Source organism: Choloepus didactylus, assembly GCF_015220235.1.
Source record: "Choloepus didactylus isolate mChoDid1 chromosome 11 unlocalized genomic scaffold, mChoDid1.pri SUPER_11_unloc9, whole genome shotgun sequence".
Taxonomy (NCBI): Eukaryota; Metazoa; Chordata; class Mammalia; order Pilosa; family Megalonychidae; genus Choloepus; species Choloepus didactylus.
The window spans coordinates 60,154-83,176 of NW_023637586.1; the positions used below are offsets into that span (position 1 = coordinate 60,154).

The 23,023-nt window shown below is 39.8% G+C and overlaps 1 long non-coding RNA gene across 1 annotated transcript; it reads left to right on the forward strand.

Annotated features, from left to right (window-relative positions):
- Window positions 1-1,142: 1,142 nt before the first annotated feature.
- Window positions 1,143-15,468, forward strand: LOC119524759. Its single transcript, XR_005214874.1, has 3 exons — window positions 1,143-1,235; window positions 7,672-7,821; window positions 14,856-15,468. It is a non-coding gene; the product is annotated as an uncharacterized LOC119524759 (long non-coding RNA).
- The last annotated feature ends 7,555 nt before the right edge of the window (window positions 15,469-23,023 follow it).

The following is a 23,023-nucleotide window of genomic DNA, read 5'->3' on the forward strand; positions in this document are numbered from 1 at the left end:
CCTAGAACAGTAGCTGGCATAAAGTAGGATCTGGATAAATATTTGTTGGATGAATGAATAAATGATGGGAAATGGGTTAGGAAAAATTACCTGGTAGTGGGTAATGAGGTAGCTACAGACAGCAGGTGAGAGAAGCCAGGTTCTTGGAGGGGGAGTGTGGAAAGGTAAGGCAGTGTGAAAGAAATTCCCAAACAGGAACCTCTTCAATACGGTGGAATGGATGTTGGAAATGAAGGTGAAGAAGAGTTAGGTTACTTGACAATTTTTAGGTAAGAGAAACAGGGAAATGAGGGTGCCTCTAAGAGAAAGGGGGCACTAGTATAAGAGGCTCATTTGGGGAAGATAGGGGCTCACTTCTGGCTAGATTCCATTGGGTGTTTCTACAAAACGACCACATGGATGGCCTCTTTCAGGGGAAAGGACAGAGACTAGGTGTGTATCTGCCTTTTTTTCAGGACTCCTTCAGTGCCCTGATGTGTTAGGTGTGTTGGGTGAGCAGGAGACCCCTGTGCTTGCATGTACCACAGTCCAGTGATCATCAGATGTGCCTGGTATGCAGCTTAGTTCAGAGGGTAGTCAGACGGGGTGTTCTGCCTGAGAGGCAGCATGCTTGGAGCTTGGCATGCTGGGAGACAAGGTCAGATGTAGGAGGTTCTAGTGATGTCGTGAGTAGGTGGACAGAAACAACTGACCCAGCAAAGGAAGATGAAGAGCTTGTGTTTACCACTTTGGTTTTTGTGTGTGTGTCTGTTTTTTGTTTTTTTCATTTTGATGAGGATGTTTGAGATTTATCTAGCTTTCTGAAGATAGGAAAATATTTTGTAGAAATTCCTGTTTCATGTGTAAAGAGTGATTGAAGCAATCTGTAGCTTTAAATCCACTGATATTTGGACTGTAATAGCAACTCTGACTGTTCAAGAATGTGCTACCTCATAAATCTTGCTTAAACACTTGCTATCCCATTACCCCGGTTGAGATTTCTCTTAAGCAGTTTTACCAGTTAAATATTGACAGAGTCCTGTTTTGCCACCACTCAGTGAAGGAGATTAATTTGCCTCTTCTGGGAAGCTGTTACTATGAGTAGAAAACCTTCCTATGTTCTTGAGTGAGGATAACATGGCCCCTATGATGCAGGTTTTGGTGACTGAGGGAAGAGTCAACTCCCTAGGCCAGAGCAAGTCCTCAGATGCCAAAGTGAGGACAAACCATTGACACAGAGCACCATCAATTACCAGGTGAGTTCTGCTGCCTGACCTCGTGCCAGTTCCCTTCAGGTGGTACTTTTGAAAGTGGCAATGATTCGTCTTTAGCTTGGCACCTATAAAACAACAGTTAAGAAGGCCAAATTATACTTCCATTTAAAAATTCACACCTGTCTCTCATCCCTCAAAACTCCAGGGAATGGGGCACTGACTGGTTTTCTCTGCAGGGCACCTTCCCCCTCCAGCTGTCTTTCTCTCCATCTGGCTTGGGGCAGGTGTTTGATTTATGATGTGTAACATGAATAGATTCCTAGTGGACATGTTAGCTTGGGTAAATATTTACCTGAATGTCTGATTTTTTCTTTAGGTGAAAGGACAATTTTCATTTTTGCTTGAGTTTTGCAACCTCAAATGAGGTGATGTAACATAGGGCTGTAGGTTGTGGCTTTGTTATCTCCATACATCATGTTCACACTGACATCGTCATGGTCTAAACATAAGTAATCCATTAATATCCAACTTTCTATTCCTGAGAACTGCCTGGGAAAGTGACACTTTGCTGGAGCAGGAAAGCCATGGTCTTCCGAGTCATCTCATATTCGGGTTTGCTAATGACGCTGTTATGCAAAATACCAGAAATGCATTGGCTTTTATAAAGCGGATTTATTTGGTTACAAAGCTACATTTTGAAGGCCATGAATATGTCCAAATTCAGGCATCAACACAAGTATACCTTCACTGACGGAAAGCCAGTGGCATCTGGAAAACCTCTGTTAGCTGGGAAGGCATGTGGCTGGGGTCTGCTGATCTCAGGTTATGTTCCAGCTCCTCTCTCAGCTCCTGTGCATTCTTCAAAATGTTGCTCTTGGGGTGTTTTGTCCTTTCTTAGCTTCTCCGGAGCAAAGTGTCAGCAAAAGTCTGCTTTCAATGGCCATCTCCAAAATGTCTCTCTTGGCTATAGCACCTCCTTCTGTCTGTGAACTTTTTATAACACTCCAGTGATTCAGTTAAGACCCACCCTGAATGGGTGGGGTAACACCTCCATGGAAATTATCCAAAGTTCTCACCCACAGTTGATTGAGTCATATCTCCATGGAAACTCAATCAAAGGATTCTAACTTAATCAATACTAATATGTCTGCCCTCACAAGATTGCATCAAAGAACATGGTGTTTTGGGGGACATCATACATCCAAACTGGCACACCTGGGATCATGCCCCTTTGAAGTCTTGTTTTCTATCAAGCATTGCCACAAGCCAGAAATCTTCACCATGGCCCCAGGTCTTATTCTCAACCTGCTGGAATTTTCCTTTTAGACTGGTTCCTTTCAAAGGCATTCCCCTCCTCTCCTTTCTCTCCAGTTCACTAGCATCAACTCAGCTTCACAAATTCAGGATGAGCCAGTGACCTCAAAGAACCCAACAGCAATCCCTAAGACAAGGAAAAGCAAAGCCGGACTACCTGCTTGGAAGAGCGGGAGAGGGGAAAATACAGGGAGAATCACTAAATCACTCTCTCAACAAATTATCCTCACACAGGGCAAAGATTCACCTCTAGATGCTATGCAACTTCATTCAGGCAGTGCTGCTACTTCTCCATTTATAAAATGGGGCCCCTATAGGGTTGTTAGAGGAGGTAAATATCATAGTGCCTCAAAATGAATGAGAAATCAGTAATTCAGTTACTCACTGTTTCAACAAATACTACTAAGTGTCCATTAAATGACAGGCACCAGGGATAAAGCAGTATGTCCTTATGGGCTAGGCATTCTAGAGGGAAACTGAGGATTGAATAAAAAGGAGCCAGCAAGCCATTTAAAGTCAGAAGGAAGAAACTTCCCAGCAGAAGAAACAGCTACTGTAAAGCCTCTAATGTGGAAACAAGCTTCACACCTCAGAAACCAGAGACAGCCCACTGTGGCTGGAGCCTGGAGGATGAAGCTGAGAGTGAAGAGGGAAGCAGGGTCAGATCACGTGTGGCTTTGTAGGACAGGGTAAGGAGAGTCTGGGTTTCATTTTAAGTATAGTAGAAAGGAATAGCGTATTCGAACTGCCATTTTAAAAGATCACTCTCATTTGGTCTGCAAGAGAAGAAGTGGTAAGATTGGATTGGAGTGTAAGACGGTCATTTAGGAAATAGAGTATGTGGCTTGGACTCTACAAATATGACTTTTCACTTCTGGTCAGAAGCGAGTCTTAACTGGTTCCCGATAGCGTCTATATGCGTGCATTCAGAGAAAGACATCTTCCCTCGTGATCTATGTGAAGAGGGACCCAATGCTTTTAATCTTCGGGTCATCTATAAATCTTGTACTCTTATGGGTCAAAGTCATAGACTAATAGGATTCTAGAGCAAGAAGAAGGGGAAAGAGTTCATATGGTGCATTTCTTGCCTCAGCCTGGCTACATTTAGGCCTTTTACTTCAGACGAATGTCTACTATTTATTTTTTATTTTAACAACTTTATTGATATATAATTTACATGCCATTAAATCCACCTATTTAAAGTGTACAGTATATTCAGAGAATTGTGCAATCATCATCACAATTTAATTTTAGAACATTTTCACCACCCCAACAAAGAAACCCCATACCCATTAGCAGCCACCCCCTACTGATGCTTTCTACTTATTTGTTTGTTCACTCTTCATTCAATATATTTATTGAGGGCTAACACTGTTCTAGGTGCTGGGGACAGAGTAGTGAACGAAACAGACCAAGGCCCTGTCCTTGTAGTTTAATTTCTAGTGAAGCTCAAACGATTTAAGCATAAACAAGCTTGGGCTTTGGGATCTAATTATTTGAAAGGGACTTTATATATTTTCTGTTGAAGTGCAACCCCCACCCTGTCTTTGTGAGATGAAGCTATAATACAGAGGGATTACTTGACTTTTGCATCATCAGTCCCTAGATCTTAGGTCTTAGACTTCCATGTTCTTCTCACCACACTGTGCTAATGGAAAAGATATTTGAAGCCCACAGAACTGACAGACATGACATAAGTTAACACAGCTTTTTGTAGTTATGGTAACTTTTACGAGATGTTGGTAGATCTTGTAATGAAAGAACACAAGGAACATGGAAGAGAGGGAAAAGCAAGATGCGGTATTTGAGACTTCTTTTTTATACCATAGTCTCTTGCTTGGGTGAGCTTCTACTAAGTCACACTTCCAAGTTACAGCAAACAGTGTGAGCAAACATATATGGCTTAGTGAATCTTTCACAAACGGATCTCTTTTGTTTTCTTCAAGGGGCTATGAAAGCTGCTTTCACAGAGCGCAAGTCAGGCAGTGAATTTTCTGTTTTAGTTTGAAAGTTTAGCATGTTATTTTAGGTTCTTAATGCCTTCCTGTTTTGCCTTTCCCTCACAAAGTGCAAGATGAACAGCAATTTTCCATCTTGAAAGCTATGCAAACGTTACACCCTTATGGATTACAGGGAGGTGGGTCTCTGGACTCCTCATGTGTTCACCTCTGAGCCTTTATGAGATTGTTTGTGTTTCCCTCTGAGGTCTCCAAGCAGACTGGACTAGGGATAGGGTTTTTCACTGGTGTGGGGGATAATTACAAAATTGTGTTTATTAGAAATGCATACTCAGAGTCACCCCTCTGGGGCTTCTAGCTTTGCAGCCTGGAAAAATTGCTTTCTCTGGTGTCTCCACTTGGCCCTGATGCTGGATGCCACAGGACTTCCTGTACCCTAGGGTCAGAAATTGCTTGTGCTGCCTGCATGTTATTGGACCACAGAACCCCTGCCAATTACCCTCTGCCTCTATCACCACTTCCTCCTCCTTTCTAAAACCTTGGAGAAAGCAATGGGGAACTAATGAAGGCAGAAAAGACTAGGAAGATCCAAAATATGCACTGAGAAAAATAAAAGGTTTACCTTCTAAAATGGAAATAAATTAAAGGGGAAACATTATAGTGGCTTAAAAGTGAAATGTTTACAAATTAGAAGTAAACTTTGAAATTTAAAACTGTTTAGAAAGAAATATGAAAAACCTGTGGCAAATCTCCACTCTTCCAGCCTTCCCTAGAACATCCCCTTATCCAATTACCCCTTTCTACTAGTAGACACACACACACACACCACACACACAAACACACACATACCAACCTGCTAACAAATGCAGTCTGATAATAAGTGGCAGCTAAGGATCTAATCATTTCCCAAATGAAGCAAGGCAAGATTTGGTGCTTTGTCTCTAGTGTTTATGATTCACAAGGTGTCAAAGCGTACACACTGCAAATGGGAGGAATGACGTTTCCTGACAGAACTCTCTTTGTCTGCAGTTGTTTGCTTAGAGATGACACTTGTTACATCCATCAATCCTGGGAATCAAAACCCTCTGGTTCTCGATCCACACCCTGCCAAAAAAGTATGATTATAAAAAAAACAATTTTATTGAATTGTTTTATGAATGTACATAGCTAAAGAGAGTGAGGAAAACTTTTCCCAGAAAATCTCTCCAAATGAGAAAGATTTGGAAAGCACGAGAGAAAATTTAGTGGTTTGAAGGATAAATTCCAAGTTCCTACATCCATCCAAGAGGAGTTTCAGGAAGAGACTATAAAGGGTAAAAGGAAGGTGGGGGTCAGGGAAAATTTAACGGAAAAAAAAAGAATCCTTATATGGAATGTCCACTGAGTGCTGAGCAGGACGAATGGAAAAAGCCTTTTGCCTCTACACATTTATGTGAAATGCAAGAGCACTAACAAAAGAAACTCTTAAAGAAAAACCTTAAAACATCCTTAGGGTTAGAGCAAGAGATAACCTCAAAGAAATGAGAATCAACTTGACATCAGATTTTCAATTGACATATCCATACAAAATGAAAATTTTATAGGAAAGCATTACCCAAACCAGTTAAAGAAGGGTAGAAAAAAACGGGAAAACAGTTGAAGAAGGGTAGAAAAAACTATAACCAGGGGAAAATTAGAAAAGGTACCCAAAGACCTATACCACAGAAAGCAGAAGCTCCTCATGTTTTCATCAGTTATAGCTGCCAAACTTTTCAAGAAAAGATAATTTCTATTTTTATAAACTGTTAAAAATTAGAAAAAAAGGAAGCCTTCCTAATTTAGGATATGAGGCAAGCATAACCCTAAGCCAAATGAGAAGAGACCTGCACAGAAAAGGAAAATTGTAGACAAATTTCATTTTTGAACAAAGATTAAAAATGCCTAAATAATATATTAAAAATCAATTCCAAGTATATATAAAATGAATAATAACTCATATTGCTTTATCACTCCATTTCCCATCTTCCTGTAGTTTGAAAGTTATATTCTCTTTTCATTCTTTTCCATTCATTAGTTTGTTAGTTACTTGGCACTTTTAAGACTATGCTTTTTACATTTTTTCCAGCATTTTAGTTATCCTTAGCAGAAGGGTTCGCCTAAATTATGTAGCCCACTCTTCATAGAAATAGAGGTTCTAGAATCTGCATTTTTTGGAGAAAAATAATTCAGTGCCCTGTTTAATGTCACAAATAAACATAAGTTCTAAATTAAATGCAATACTAGGAAAAAAATTGAAGAATTCTTTGTATCATTATCTTGGACAAAAGTGCTAGTTAAGATGAGGTTAGGAGATATTTTTTTCCCAGAAAGACACACAACTCAGAGGCTCTAAAAAAAGATCAGTAAACTTGACCACATACAATTTTAAATTCAATTACATTTAACTCAAATTTACAATTACAAATGCACATTAATTTGATTAAGGACATAATCAATAACATTAAAAGACAGGAGGCAGACTGAGACAAGGTATTTGGAGACCATATAAAAAAGAATAATACCCATAATATGGAGAGAAATTTACATATCAGTAAGAAATTGACAATAAATTGGCTCCCTCCCAGAATGAGCCAAATGTATCAACAAGGAATTCACAGAACATAAAGTGTAAATGATGCATAAAGTTAAGAAAATAAGCAACTTCACTAATAATCAATGTTACTAATAATTCACTGATAATCATAACTAGACTATGAGATAAACTAGCAAAGGCATCCACTGCTAATGTAGCAAAAATTTAGCCTTTAGCTGGTATTTTATCTCTGGGTATTTATCCTACGGTATATTCCCACATGTTTACAAAGATACTTATTCGGGAATCCTCAATGTCCCTCATAAGGTGACAATGAAGCTGTGAACGTTGGAATGGATTTATATATGCTTCAGGGAAATATCACCAGGATATATTAGTTGAAAGAAATAAGTTTGAGTTTTTATTTATGTAAAAAATCTCATGTGTATTTGTGAATACATGTTTATAAATACCAATACAAGATGAGAAAGACACACAACAAATTGTCAATGGTTGTCTCTGGGAAGCATTTGAGAGTTGGATGTGGGTGAGTAGAGACTTCCATGTGTTTCCCTTCTTACATATTTCTTGAATATTTTATAATGAATTGCATTCATGCATTACTTTTATATAAAGAAAAAATTATGTTTCATAGGTTGTGAGATGTAATGAAAGGAGCCCAAGTTTTTGAATCAAATGAACCTGGCTTCTATAATCCTGGATGTTTCTTGCTGGCTTTGGATTTTAGGCAAGTCATTCAAGTTCTCGGATCCTTCAACTGAATGTCTTCATCTTTAAAATGAAGGTAATTTTCTTAAAAACATGCATGCAAAATGTCAAACAATGCTTTGCACATAGTAGGTTTTCAATAAAATTACCTATGTTCCTTCAGAGGTAAGGCAGAGTTAGAAGTTGGGAATAATAACTTAGACTTCATTTGGTAAGCAGAAGAGCCACTGTAAAATCTTGAATTGGAGAGTGGCTTGAGCCAAAAGACGTTTTAGGAAGATTAGTTTACCAATTCTAAAGAGAAAAACAAGTGCATTGGCATAGCTTTATTTCTTCTTCAGTCTACAGGGTGACGATGTAAAATTTTAAACCTTTATGATGCACTATTTGTCCTTCACTTTCAGATATGACCTAGCTTAGGATCTGGGCAAAAGAAAGTGCCCCAGTGAAGCCCATGGCTGTGTAGCTTTATTTTATCCTCTCACAATCAGCACGGTGGCTGGGCGCCAATGGAATCAGTCTCTCTAATTGCCTTTCACCAGGATTGTCTCATTTTCTTGCAGATTTCTAAGCTACCAATGCAGATATTGGAGTTCTACCAATTATTCCTTAGTAAGCCAAGGATGCTTTGAAGGTAGACCTGGTTGAGTTAGAGCACAACATTTCATTACCACAAATATTCCAGAAACATTTCTCAGTGTTAGGATAGACTTCCTGTGTTTCCCTGGAAGATAACTGACTTCTGGAAGGATGTTGTCGCATGACATGTGCATGCCTACCTAGCCGAGTCTCAGAGCACCTAGACTGGTCATTCAGGGCATCCCAATTCATGCTGCTCTAGAGAATAACACTTGTCTGGGACCCACTCAATGAAGATAATAGTAGCAATAATGACTAAATCTGTACAATATCTTCAAGTTTGCAAAGGCTTTCTTTCTACATGGGGCTGCAGTGTAAGATGAGAGAAGCCAGGCAAAGCTCAGAGGTCTCCCGGACGCCTCTCACCTGGATTTTGCACAACTTCCTTGCTGGTCTCTCTGCCTCCTCCCCTAACCTTGCTGCCCTGGACAGTCAGATTTTTTTTTTAATTCATTTTTATTGAGATATATTCACATACCATGCAGTCCTACGAAGCGTACATTCAGTTCACAGTACCATTATGTAGTTGTGGTTCATCACCAAAATTAATTTTTAAACATTTTCATTACCACACACATAAAAATAATAAGGATAAAAATTAAAGTGAAGAAGAACAATTAAAGTAAAAAAGAACACTGGGTTTCTTTTTTTCTTTTTTTTTTTTTTTTGCCCCCATTTTTCTACTCATTCATCCATACACTGGACAAAGGGGAGTGTGGTCCTTATGTCTTTCCCAATCACATTGTCACCCCTCATACAATCATCTTCAAGATTCATGGGCTCTGGGTTGTAGTTTGATAGTTTCAGGTATTTGCTGCTAGCTATTCCAATTCATTAGAACCTAAAAAGGGTTGTCTATATTGTGCGTAAGAGTGCCCACCAGAGTGACCTCTCAGCTCCTTTTGGAATCTCTCAGCCACTGAAGCTTATTTCATTTCCTTTCACATCCCCCTTTTGGTCAAGAAGATGTTCTCCATCCCATGATGCCAGGTCTAGATTCCTCCCCAGGAGTCAGATCTCATGTAGGGGGGAAGGCAGTGATTTCACCTGCCAAGTTGGCTTAGCTAGAGAGAAAGGGCCACATCTCAACAGTCAGATTTAACTTTCCAAGATTCCATGTCACTCAGAGAAAAAGTCCAAGTACCTCAGCCTGGCAGGTCACCCTAAAAGCCAACTTTATTTCCTGCTGCTTTCTTCTATAATCATTTGTTCTCTTAGTCCCTTTACTATTCCCAAAAGCATTCCAGGCACATTCCTGTATCCTAGTTTTGTTTATGCTTTTTCCCCTGTCTTCTGTTTATGCCCTTTCCTTCCACTTTCCTTAATAATCCTTACTTTCAAGTTCTAGTTTAGGTAATACCTTCTCCATAAGGCATTTATGGGCTATTCTGGCCCACTCCATCTTCTTCTAGATGCCTACAATTGTTAGCTATACTTTCCCTCATTTTGTCTTTCAAGCCATTGTCTTAGTTTGTCAGAGCTACTTTGACAAATACCACACCATTGGTCGGCTTAAACAACGAGAATTTATTGGCTCATGGTCTGGGGGCTAGAAGTAGAGGCAGTAGGCTCTGGTGAAGCTGTCCTCCATCACATGGCAATATCTTTTCTTTCTGGCTTCTTCTGACTTCTGGCATCCACTCCCCGGTGTCCGAATTTCCTGTTTTTAGAAGGCCTCCCATCATACTGATTAAGAACCAACCCTGATTCAATTTGACTGCACCTTAACTAATAATAACACCTTCAAAAGGTCCTATTTAACAATGGGTTTCCCAGTAGCCTTGTTTCTTGAAGATGCTCATATAACTATATAGCTTACATGGTGTGACCGTGTGATTGTGAAAACCTTGTGGCTCCCACTCCCTTTATCCAGTGTATGGACAAATGAGTAGAAAAATAAGGACAAAAAATTAAATGAACAATATGGGGGAGGGAGGTATTGGACGTTTTGGGTGTTCTTTTTACTTTTATTTTAATTTTTATTCTTATTTTTATTTTTTGAAGTAACGAAAATGTTCAAAAATTGATTGTGGTGATGAATGCACAACCATATGATGATACTGTGAACAACTGATTGTACACTTCAGGTGATTTTATGGTATTTGAATATATCTCAATAAAATTGCATTTTAAGAAAAGTCAATGTTTGGGGTGATGTAAAAGTTCTGAAATTGATTATTGTAATGGTTGCACAACTCTCAATGAATAAATAATCAATTGAGCCATACAAAAAAAATGGGTTTCACACCACAGGAACGAGGATTAAGGTTTGAACATGTATTTTGTGGGGTACGTGATTCAAACACCAAAAGCCATGACTTGTGCTTCTTTGATATTCTAATCTGAGAACAAGGTAGATGCCAAGTAAATGAATAAATGAGTGAATGAGTGAATGAGTCTGTTGTCTCCATTCCTCTGTGGACCACTATCTCACCCTGATGCTTTTTTCCTAAAAGGACACATAAGGGCTAAACTGCAGGGATTAGAAAAGTCAGCCAGGGACGTCATACTACCCTAACTGTGAATACCACAGGGCTGATCTCCATGGCAACTGAATTCTCACCTCTCCCTGACCTTGTTCCTTCTGCCAAGCTGTCTCGTACAGTGTCTGAACTCCCTAATAACACCATCGATTGTTTCTCTCACCTTGCCTCTCTGGTCTGCTCTCTGGCTCGGGATGGGAGACACAGGAGTGCCTTGAAGGCAAGGTTTTCCCATCCCCCAGAGATGAATCTAACGCCTGTATCCTCTGAGGAAGGGTAAAGGACTGGAATAGGTTGAAACATTGGTCCTAGAAGAGCCAGGATCAAGTGTTGAGGTCAGGAGCAGAGTAAGGAAAAGAGCAGACGTGAATGCGTGAGGAATAATGCCTTTGGACGCTACAGGGAGGGGAAACACAGGAGCCTCAGCGTTGTCTGATGTCCTTTAACTTCCTTCTAAGCACCGAGAGATGGATTGTTTCCTTCCGGACACTCTGTCCACAAACTGGATGTTGGTCTACATGGGTGTGGTGGGGGAGTAGAACTGAACAGGCTTTTTCTAGGCAGAGAAGGAGTTACAAAGAGAACAGACATGTCTACCCAATAACTTAAGCATTTCGATTGAAAAAATAAACACCATACAAATCACTAATCATCAGCGAGTGTATTAGCCAGGTCCAGGTTCAAATTAACACTGCCTCTCCATATGAATGGTCACCTGCTTTAAAAGCTCAACTTAAACTGCAATTTCTTGGTTTGTTTTTCATTTTAAGTGTTTATTAAACATTATGCATTGTGTTGAACATTGATAATAGAAAAAAAAACATTTTTACCAAATTTTTTGTGAATTTTATCATAATGTATTTTAATGTAGACCTGAAAAGTGCTCTAGTAAATATGAAAATATGGATTTTAAATCCACTGCTTTAAAATTGACAGGCACACAAAGATAAGCAAAGATCACAAAATGGGAATGTAATTTCATTAATATATTTAAGCTGGTGACCCGGCGGAGTAGCACATTAGAAGAAAGAAGAAGAAACATTTTTAGAGACTGCATCTGAAATCAAGGAGTAGCTAGGAAGTTATTAACCAACCAGACAATGCAACTTGGCTAAGAAAAGCTTAAAGCAGGAGCTAAGTAGTGATTTAGGGGGAATTGTATATGCAAGCAACAAAGGCCTGGGGAACTGTAGCTTGATAGATATGCTGGGCAGAATCTGAGCACAAGCAGCTGATGAGTTAAAAAAAAAATAAAAGAGGCTAACATCTTGCTGTGCTCCTGACAGTTGTCAAAATGTGAACTGTGTCAATGTCACTGTATTTATAACTTGTTTACCTATGCTACTATATAAATAAAATATTCATATTTAAATATTTATTATATTTCTTTTCATTTTTCAATTAAAAAGAGTGTTTGTCCTCTAAATGGCCTGATCATGGGCTGAACTAAAAAGGCATATAGGTTGCATGGTGACCACAGAGAATATGAAGGGAAATAGAGATTATACAAAAGAGTGTCTAAAGCATGTATGTACAGCTTAAGGAATAATTAAAAACTGTGTAGCCATAGAACTGTCTCTCAGGTCAAGAAGTTGGACCTTACCAGCATCCTGGAATTTCCCTGTGTGTCTTTCTTACCACACTGCATATCCTACGCTGAGCTCAGGAAGATAATATCTCATAGTCTTCTAAAAGCCCTATAATTTTGCCTTTTACATTTAGGTTTATATTTACCCTGAATAATTTTTTGTGAATGGGATGAAGTAGGGATCAAACTTTTTTTCCTCATGTGATTCTCAATTGCCCCAATATGATTTGTTAAAAAGCCCACCTCCAAACTTTGCTTAAATCAAATATCCGTTTGTGTACGGATCTGTTTCTACGCCCTAAATGTATTTATCCTGCTTTAAGGAGACACTTTAAAAGTTCCTTAATTTAATCCTCTGATTGTATTAGCTGCTCTTTCTTGATCCTTTACTGTGCCCATGGCCCTCGCAATGTTTAGCCATCTTTATTTAGTCTTCACAATAACCCTACATGGGTGCTCCTTCTGTTTTCCCCATTTTACAGATGGTTCAGAGATGAAGTCACTTGCTCAAGGTCACCCAGCTGGTTAGTGACTATGCTGGTTTGGAGCTGTTATATATCCCAGAAAATGCAATGTTCTTTTAATCCATTCTTTTGGGGTCCGACCTATTGTGGATGGGACATTTTGCCTAGGTTCTTTCAACTGAGATGTGACCATGGCCCATTCAATGGGTCTTAATCCTTTACTGGAGACCTATGTGAAGAGGATAAAAGACAGTGAAAGCCCAGATTGCTGAGAGAGAGAAATGCCCAGAGATGTTTGGAGATAGTCACTGAGACCAGAACCAGGAGAGGAGGGCCAGCAGACATCTCCACGTGCCTTCCCATATGATGCCTTAATTTGGACATTTTCATGGCCTTAGAACTGTAAATTTGTAACCTAATAAAACCCCATTGTTAAAAGCCAGCCCATTTCTGGTATATTGCATTTTGGCAGCTTTAGCAAACTGAAACAGTGACATAGGGAGGTTCCAACAGAGGACTGCCAGACTGCAAACTGTGTGCTTGTGGCTGTACTCTAAAGCCCAAAGACCTTCCACAGTGATTCCCAGCAATCTTGTAGCATCTCTGAAAATTTGGGACACAGTCTTTAAGGTAAAAACTTTAACATCATCCAGCTCTTTAAAGACGCAACTTGCTGTCTATGTCTGTCTGCCTGGAGACATCTCTGCTGATTGAAGTCTAATTCTTTGTCTATTTAGAGAATCAAATATCAGTCAAGCTCCCAGGCAGCCAAGCCCCAGGCTCTCAGCCATGTGCTCTCGCCAAGGGATCTTGGCTACATCTGGGGTTTTCCCAAAAGAGTCTGATACTTGATACTCATTCTTCAGCCTAGTGTTCAACCTGTAATATCTTCCTGAGTCCACATAGGGAGCTGATAGTGCAGTTTTTCCATCATGTGCAAAGAATGTTTCATCATCAGCCCAGATTTACTCTTCTCAGGGGTGTCGGTGAGAGATGGCCTCCTGCAGAAATGGGAGAGCTGATTGGAGGATTAGCAATGAGCCCTCAGATTGACATGCAAAGCTTGGATCACCAAGCAGGGCTACATTTCAAAAGCGATAATTATACAAGGCCTGTTTCAGAGCTGAAATCTGGTTTATGAAAAAGGAATCTGTTAGGGGCAAAGCCATTCACACGGAATTCATAAAATCCTTGATCGTGAAATATTCTCAGAATGTTGGCAATCACTTCTAGGTAACCCCACTTTCACAATAGTTACCAAAGCTGCCAGACAGGCTGGTATGAAAATGCTTAAGTAAGGTCAACAAACAATGTGGAAGTTCATTGCCATTCTCTGAAATATCTTACTGACTCCGCATATGAGGAATTTGGATAATCTATCCTGCTGCAAAAACACATGTCAAGGAGTCGTCATCACTGCCTTGTGCCAGCCACACAACATTGCCTCATACTAACATAGCCCCCATGAGGTTCTGTGGTGCCGGATACAACACATGGCTATGTTGTTTAAATGCTTTACAGTTATTTGTCCTAAGGCTCCCAACTTGAGATATGATGGCTAAAGGCCAGAAACATTTTGGAAAGAAGAGTTCGTGTTTCATCCTGGAGTCATTGCCATGCCTGGTGGTCTCCAGCAGCACATCTGTAGGTTTACAGACAACCTGTCAACAATAGCATGACATTAGCTCTTAGCACAGGTGGTGCATTCTGCTGGGAAATGTGGTAGGCAATGGGAGGCCACTGCTTGGGCATGCAGTGATCATTCCCTCTTTCTCAAGACTCAAAAAGATCCTAGTTTCCTTGATGGGTGTGATGTACCTGGATTCACTGACCTTTGGTGCCACTAGATTCCTCATTCCAAGTCTATAAACATGAGGGTACTTTTACTAGCCTTTTTAAATTGTAACTTTTTTCCCTTTTCACTTTATTTTGTCAGAATTTGTCACCACGATCTGAATGGGCTCCCAAAGTGACCTCAGCTGATTATAGGAGTATTGGATTTATTTACAAGAAGGGAAGATGTAGATTCCCTCATGGCAAAATCCTGAACTGCAGTGATGCCTCCTCTTCAAAATCAGCAGGCTAAGTGTTTATTTCAGAATCTCCTGGCACTGGAGACAGCTGGGAAAATGAAGAAAGAATACTCAATTTAACATGTTCTGGACTTACATATAAATAGTTTCATGAAAAGACATTTCTCAAAGTCTGAATTTTTGCTGTGAGTTCCAAAAATTGCTGGCAAAGATTGGTTCACTATAAGTGGGACAAAGGAAAATCAGTAAAAACCTATAATGTCATATTTTGGAAGTGATCTTTAACAGATAGTGTCTAAATTTATAGAGGATGTGTTGGCAGCTAGGAGATTGGCATTGATTAGAAAATCTGGGAGAATGCAAGTTTTAGACAGATAGCTGCTGCGATGTTTCTCTTTCATTTTGCTGATCTGAGATATGATAGCAGAGAGGCCTACTCTTCTGCTTGCACTTCTGAATAACAATCTTTCTGGGAGCACTGGGAATTAAGAGAGAGAGAGACAGAGAGATGCTCCGATGTATTCTAAGATCAAATAATGAAGGAAAAAGGCCCATGTCTGGAAAACAGATTGAGGTGGTCAGGATGGCTGACGCTGCTCCCCCCCACCCCTGAGTGTGTGCTAGCTGAAGCATGAAGCAAGGTGGAATCCGAAGGAGAGCATGTGAAGCCAATACTAGGCTGGTTGAGATGTGAAGCCAGATGGCGATGTCTTCCTCCACCTCAGCCCCTCCCACCCCATTACCATTTGCAAGGACTTCTGGGAAGTTTCCCACTGGCTTCTCTGAGTGGATTTAGCATTGGCTCCACCTGTGTGAGTCCTCCCCTTCAGTCTGCCTCAGCCTTCACTCCTATTGCTGAAGGTGTCCTGGCCTCTGAGGTGTGTGGTCAGGACTGCCTTGGAACCAGGATTTTAATAACAAGATCAAAGGCACAAGGACATTCTTCTAGGAAACTTCTCCCAGGAGGTGGAACCTATGTAGAATAACTATGGCATGGTGCTTCATAGCTTACAAGCTGTTTCCACATCCAAGAGGGCAGTGACTGTCCTAGTGGACATGGCTCTCTATACCCAGCCACAGCCTGATGCTGAGTAGGTGCCAAATACATTGCTGAATTTGTGCATGTACAAAGAAATCTATCATTTAATTTGACTTTGTGTCTTAATCATTTACAGAAGTAGCTAGAGCTGTTTCATTCATTGCCATTTTATAGTCAAAGAGATTGAGTCTTACAAAGAGTAAATGCTTTCCCCTAATACTCAGGTTGTTAGTTTACTGCATTGGAGCCATAACCCAGCTATTTTATTCCAAATCTAGTGTTCTTTCCGCTACACTAAAGAGAGAGAAATGGAGGAGACAGAGGCTAAAGGTAAATTTAGTCAGACTTCTAAGGAAATGGATGAATTTCCAATTTTCTGTTATTAGAGAGGGTGGGGGGTTGGCCACAGTCTGACTCCAATACAGTTCTAGAGAGGTGTGGTGGTTTGAAGCTGTCCGTACCCCAGAAGAACATGTTCTTAAGTCTAATCCATTCCTGTGGGTGTAAACTCATTGTAAATAGGACCTTTTGGTGAGGCTACTTCAATTAAGGGTCTTAATCCCATTACTAGAGTCCTTTAGAAATGGAAAGAATACAGAGAGAGGGAGAGAAAGTCGAGGAAGCAAGAAACTGAAATCAGCAAAACATGGAAACTCAGATAACCAGTCTTTGGGGAGAAAGCATCACCTTAGATGATGCCTTGATTTAAACATTTTCTTGGCCTCTCAAACTGTAAGCTAATAAATTCCCATTGTTTAAGCCAACCCGTTGCATGGTATCTGCTTTAAGCAGCCTAAGGCACCAAAATAAGAGGTCAGTTGGAAGATGTCAGGGTCTAAGAGGGAGGGGGACTTATTAGGGCTTGATAAGAGAGCTAGCAGTTAGTGGGGACAGATAATGTTAAGAATAGAGTAGCCGTAAGAATTAAAAGCAGACATTGGGATGAGAAGACTCACAGGGAGAGAGAATCAAAGCAGGGCATAAGGATTATGCTAAACAATGGCAAGAAGGGAAGGATCCAGGGACTGGAGAGAATTCTCAGGGTCAGAAGCTAGGGTGCTTTAAGAAGAGCCTCCAATGAGCTAGACCAAAAGCTGGAAACCAAAAATCACAACAATAGAGCCTTGCAGAGAAAAAGAAACATCTTTAATCAATGTGACTCTACAGCAGAATCATGATGTATATATAGTAAAATGCTCTATAGTTCCCCTTCCTTCTGGAGAGTCTAGATAAAACATAAGCATTAGGCCCTACAACTACTCCTGGGAGAATAGTAGTAAATGATTGTCTTAGCTCCTGAAAGATGGAGGGGCTTGAGATCCCTGAGCCAGAACACGATAATTTTTTTTTTTAATCATTCATCTCACCCTAAACACCCTTTGCAGATTTCAAAACAGCCCTTCTCTGTGTCCCTAAGCCCACCAAGAGAGATAATACTTTCAAATGGGAATGTCACTGGAAGAAAGCCAGGGGACATAGGATGAGTCCAGGTTTTGCCAATAAATTGTTTGATCTTGGATATGTCATTCAAACTTCCTGGGCTTCACTTTCCCTATCTGTAAATAAAAAGATGAACATAGATTCTATGTCATAGTATGTCCCTGAGGAGTCTGACACTCTATCATGCAAAGGAGAGAACCAGATACAATGTTACTTCTTCACAGATAGGGTCTCCAGAGGCTGTACTTAAATCTTGGCTGTCAAATCAGGCTGGTTTCCAGGTACTGATTCATTATGCTGGTGATTTATCAGGCTTAACTAATTAATATACCCACATCAAAACAAATGAGCCAAATTTTGTTTATTTCTTGTACCTAGGCTAAGGAAAGAAGTCAGATTTTAATAATGTATAAAAATATAAAAATTAGAAAGACCAAGGAGCTGAAAGCAACAGTGCGAAGACTTTTCTTTTATTGGCTTTGAGAAGGATGGCAGAATATTTCCTTGAGTTATTAAGATACAATGTGTGGGAAATGCATATAAAGAGCAGATGAATGCATTTGGCATGTCCGTGCAGTGATATTCTGAGAGCATGGGAGTGTTTATGGAGAATGATAAATGCTAATGCTTCTTTCAAAAGGCTGAATTTGGGATGGAGGGGAGAGAGAGATAATCATCTTAAGATGACATAATTCTAAGTGCATGACTCATATTTGTTTTCACTACACAAAGTTCCTGAGTGGAATATATGTCTGGAGGGGTTGTTAATGTTCCTTTCAGAAGCACAACCTAGGGGTCAACTGTTAATCAGATGCTAACACTTCTATAGATTGAAAAAATCTAGGTCCCATGAATGGTAAGATTGCATTTTATTTGAATGTTTCCCCACTTGCTTTTAAAATTTTACTTGCCTTACTAGAGAGTCAGTGTGTGAAGTGATTAGGATCATGGGTTCTTAAGTCAGGTATCATTCAGTATCTGGGTGACTTTGAGCAAGTTATTTGATCTCTTGCCTCAGAAAATTTATCTCAAAAACAGGATTATAATAGAACCTCAGAGAGCTGTTGTAAAGATTAAATGATCCTATATACATGCATAGCTAGGAGGAATGCCTACTGATTGCTACTGAGTAGTACTTGGTGTTACCCATGATTATTGTTGCTGTTGTTACATTATATTAGTGTGGCATAGTCTGTGCACCCAGGTTGCAGTGAGGAGCTACCTTACCTCCTCAACAGGCATCTGGTTAGGGGTCATGACTGGGTGTTAGCTGAATAATGACTATTGACTTTGGCTGGACTGAAAATATCAAAGGTCCTACTATAGATAACCACAGTTAAGTCATCTCATGTAATCAATAGTAGACTGTACCCTGGTTTTCATGCTATTTGGGAATTATCTTTGTTTCTCTTCTCTCCATAATAGGAAATGTCAGTGGAGAGTTGACTTAGTACAATTTGGTGATGATATGAACAATTCAGAGGCCAGGATATATAGGTAACATGTTTTGCTGATTTTTTTCAGAGGTTTTAGAACTTTACTTAGGAATGAATGATCATGAAAGTAGCAGCTATTATAATTCACAGATGCAGTTCACCCCAGAAATAGGATATTCCAAGCTCCTTCCATGCTTGCTTAGTTCTTTACAGATTTTTGAATCTAACAAGACAGTCTTTGCCAATCATATGGTACTATCCTGTGCTTGGAATGAGGGAAATGCCATTTGGGAACAAATGGACTTGAGAAAATTAACATATTTCTAAGTCAATATTCCTGAGAAGGATTCAGACATTCCTTTCACAGTCATTTCTTGTTATCCTTTAAGTAAATCCACTGATCTATGGAATGTTTATAATTTCAACTCTATGTGATGAGAAAAAGGAGAAATGGGTTGGGCATATTAAAGTAATGAAGCATAATTACAGAACAATGTGACTCTTGGTTCATCACTTTCTGAAGAAGTAAAGTAACATGTAGGCATATAGCCTCTGTCCTTTGCCTTTTCCTCCCTGTTCTAGTTTGCTAATGCTGCCAGAATGCAAAACACCAGAGATGGATTGGCTTTTATAAAAGGAGGTTTATTTGGTTACACAGTTACAGTCTCAAGGCTATAAAGTGTCCAAAGTAACATATCAGCAATCAGGTACCTTCACTAGAGGATGGCCAATGGTGTCTGGAAAACCTCTGTTATCTGGGAAGGCATGTGGCTGGCATCTGCTCCAGAGTTCTGGTTTCAAAATGGCTTTCTCCCAGGATGTTCCTCTCTAGGCTTCAGCTCCTCAAAAATGTCACTCTTAGTTGCTCTTGGGGCATTTGTCCTCTCTTAGCTTCTCCGGAGCAAAAGTCTGTTTTCAAAGGCCACCTCCAAAATGTCTCTGTAAACTGAAGCTCCTCTCTCAGTTCCAGTGTGTTCTTCAAAGTGTCCCTCTTGGCTGTGGCAAGCTCACTCCTTCTGTCTGAGCTTGTATACTGTTCCAGCAATCAAGGCCCACGCTGAATGGGTGGGGTCACACCTCCATGGAAATTATCTCATCAGAGTTATCACCTACAGTTGGGTGGGTCACATCTCCATGGAAACACTCAAAGGATTCCAATCTAATCAGCACCAAAACATCTACCCCACAAGACTGCATCAAAGATAATGGTGTTTTGGGGGACGTAATACATTCAAACTGGCACACTATTGATTGTTTACTTAGGATGGAATATATGGTGTGTAAATAAAACTGTCTAAAAATAAACAGAGGGGTACAAATGAGGGAGAAAGGGATTACTTAATCACCATTGGTGGGGAAGTAGAATGGTGCAGCCCATCTGGAGGGCAGTGTGGTGGTTCCACAGGAAGCTAAGAATGGGATTGCCATATGTTCCTGCAACTCAGTTATTGGGTATATACTTGGAAGAACTAAAAAGAGGGACATGAATGGACATTTGCATACTGGTGTTTATGGTGGCAGTATTCACAATTCACAATGGATGGAGTTGGCCTAAGAGTACACTGACTAATGAATGGAATGGTGAACTGTGGTGTATACATACAATGGAATATTTAGCAGCTCCAACAAGGAATGAATTTGTGAGCTATACAACTAAGTGAATAGACCTTGAAGACAGTATGCTGAGTGAAATAAACTAGAAGTGAAAAGACAAACATTATAACACCTCATTAATATGGACTAATTATAATTTGCAAACTGAGAGTTAAATCTGAGAGCATAGGTTATCAGGGGAAGGCTTATGGTAAAGATTACTAGATCGTAAGCTTTTACAGCAGTTACATCTCTTCTTGAGTTGTAATGGTTACTTCTAAATTGTGAAATGCCAAGCTGTTTGTGTATAATCTGGTCAGTCCCTGGAATGTTGGGTGTCTGTGTGACACCTGAGACTCAGAGCAAGAGTTCAGCAGCTATGAATGTCAGCGTTACCCCATAGAGCAAATGTTAAAGAGGCTGAAAAAGAATTCAGACTTCAATAAGAGATATGAGCAAAATGGGCTTGGCTAGGAATAAGGTAAATCAGACTAAAGGGTAAAGGACAATATTGACAGTGTTTTAAAACTTCAAATTCTGTGTGAGACAAAAGGAAGAGATATTTATTTGGTGCAAAATCTATATTTTCTGTAGCACACTATATAATTTAACTTGTATGGTCAGTTTATTCAAATACTGTAATTACATGGAACTTTGAATAGGGACTGAGATCTAGCTGGTTTATGCAGTGAGTGTGAAGCTCTGCTACATCCCAGAGTAATTTGGGCAGAGAAAAAAAGTATTTGCAAAGCCCAATTGAAGGACTAAGGAAAAATATGGAAAATTAAGCTTTCTCACCTGGAGAATTGATGAAATTCTCACAGGCACTGGGAACTGCCAATTTGGAGGACTGTGCCCTCATTCTTGGGACTTGCCCTTGTGAGGCTTGTTACTGCAAAGGATAGGCTGAGCCTACTTATAATTGTACCTAAGAGTTACCCCCAGGGAACCATTTTTGTTGCTCAGATGTGGTCTCTCTCTCTAAGCCAACTCAGCAGGTAAACTCACTGCTGTGTCCCCTACATGACTTCTGGGGGTGTAAATCTCCCTGGAAATGTGGGACATGACTCCTGGGAATAAGCATGAACCCAGCATTATGGGACTGGTAAAGTCATCCTGACCAAAAGGGAGAAGAGAAATTAAACAAAATAGTTTCTGTGGCTGAGAGATTTCAAATGGAGTTGAGATGTCATTCTAGAGGTTATTCGTATATGAGGTATATATATATAGTTTTTCATGTATTGGAATAGCTAGAAGGAAATACCTGAAACTGTTGAACTACAACCTGGTAGCCTTGATTCTTGAAGATGATTGTATAACTATATAGCTTCATGATGTGACATGTGATTGTGAAAATCTCATGGGTCACACTCCCTTTATCCAGTTTATGGAGAGATGAGAAGAAAAATGGGGACAAAAATTTAATGAATAATAGGGAGAATGGGGGAATGAGATATTTGGGTTGTTCTTTTTTACTTTTATTTTTATTATTTTTATTTTTATTTTGGTGTAATGAAAATGTTCACAAATTGATTGTGGTGATTAATGTACAACTATATGATGGTACTGTAAACAATTGATTGTAAAAAGAATGGTAGGAGACTCTTGTGTCACTCTTGCTAGCCCGTCCCCCCCCCCACTCCCCACAGCTCAGTATAGAACCTACCTGAGCTCCATCATGGGTTCCAGAGGGAAGAGAGTAACCACTCTGTGTATACTGGTGCCTGTATTTCTGGGCTAAGCTACTGGGTAGTAGCCTGAAGGACTGAACTAGGAAATGTATCTTGGGCTTGCCCTCTCAGAGCTTCCCTGCAGGCAGAAGCCACTTGTGGACAACTAAAGCAGTGCAAGAAACAATTAGGTCAAAGTGGCCTGGAGCAAAAGATTATCTGCTTTAATTCATATAATAAAGCAGGTGGGTGTGGGAGTAGAGGGGACACTGGGATTCCTGTAAATGGGGGGATTCCTAAGGCCACAAGCAAGCTAAGGCCAACAATATGCAGGCTCAGGAGAGGACCTAACACTTCAGACCAATAACCATTATGAATATAGAGGCCAAAATTCTCAAAAAATACTAACAATCTGAATCCAACAGCACTTTGGAAAAATTATACACCATGTTCAAGTGGGATTTATCCCAGGCATGCATAGATGGTTCAACATAAGGAAAGCAATTAATGTAATACACTCATTAACAGAACAAAGGAAAAGAAACCACATGATCACCTTGATGCAGAAAAGGCATTTGACAAAATCCAGCACCTCTTTTTGATAACAACACTCAGAAAACTACTTTCTAAACTTGATAAAAGGAAAATATGAAGAAGCCATGGCTAACATTCTACACAATGGTGAAAGACTGAAAGTTTTTCCTCTAAGATGAGGAACAAGGATGCCCATTGTCACCACTGTTATTCAATATTATACTGGAAGTTCTAGCCAGAGCAATTAGGCAAGGCAAAGAAATAAAAGGCATTCAAATTTGAAAGAAAGAAGTTAAACTTCCTCTTTTTATACATGACATGATTGCATATTTAGAAAATCCTGAAAAATCCACTACAAA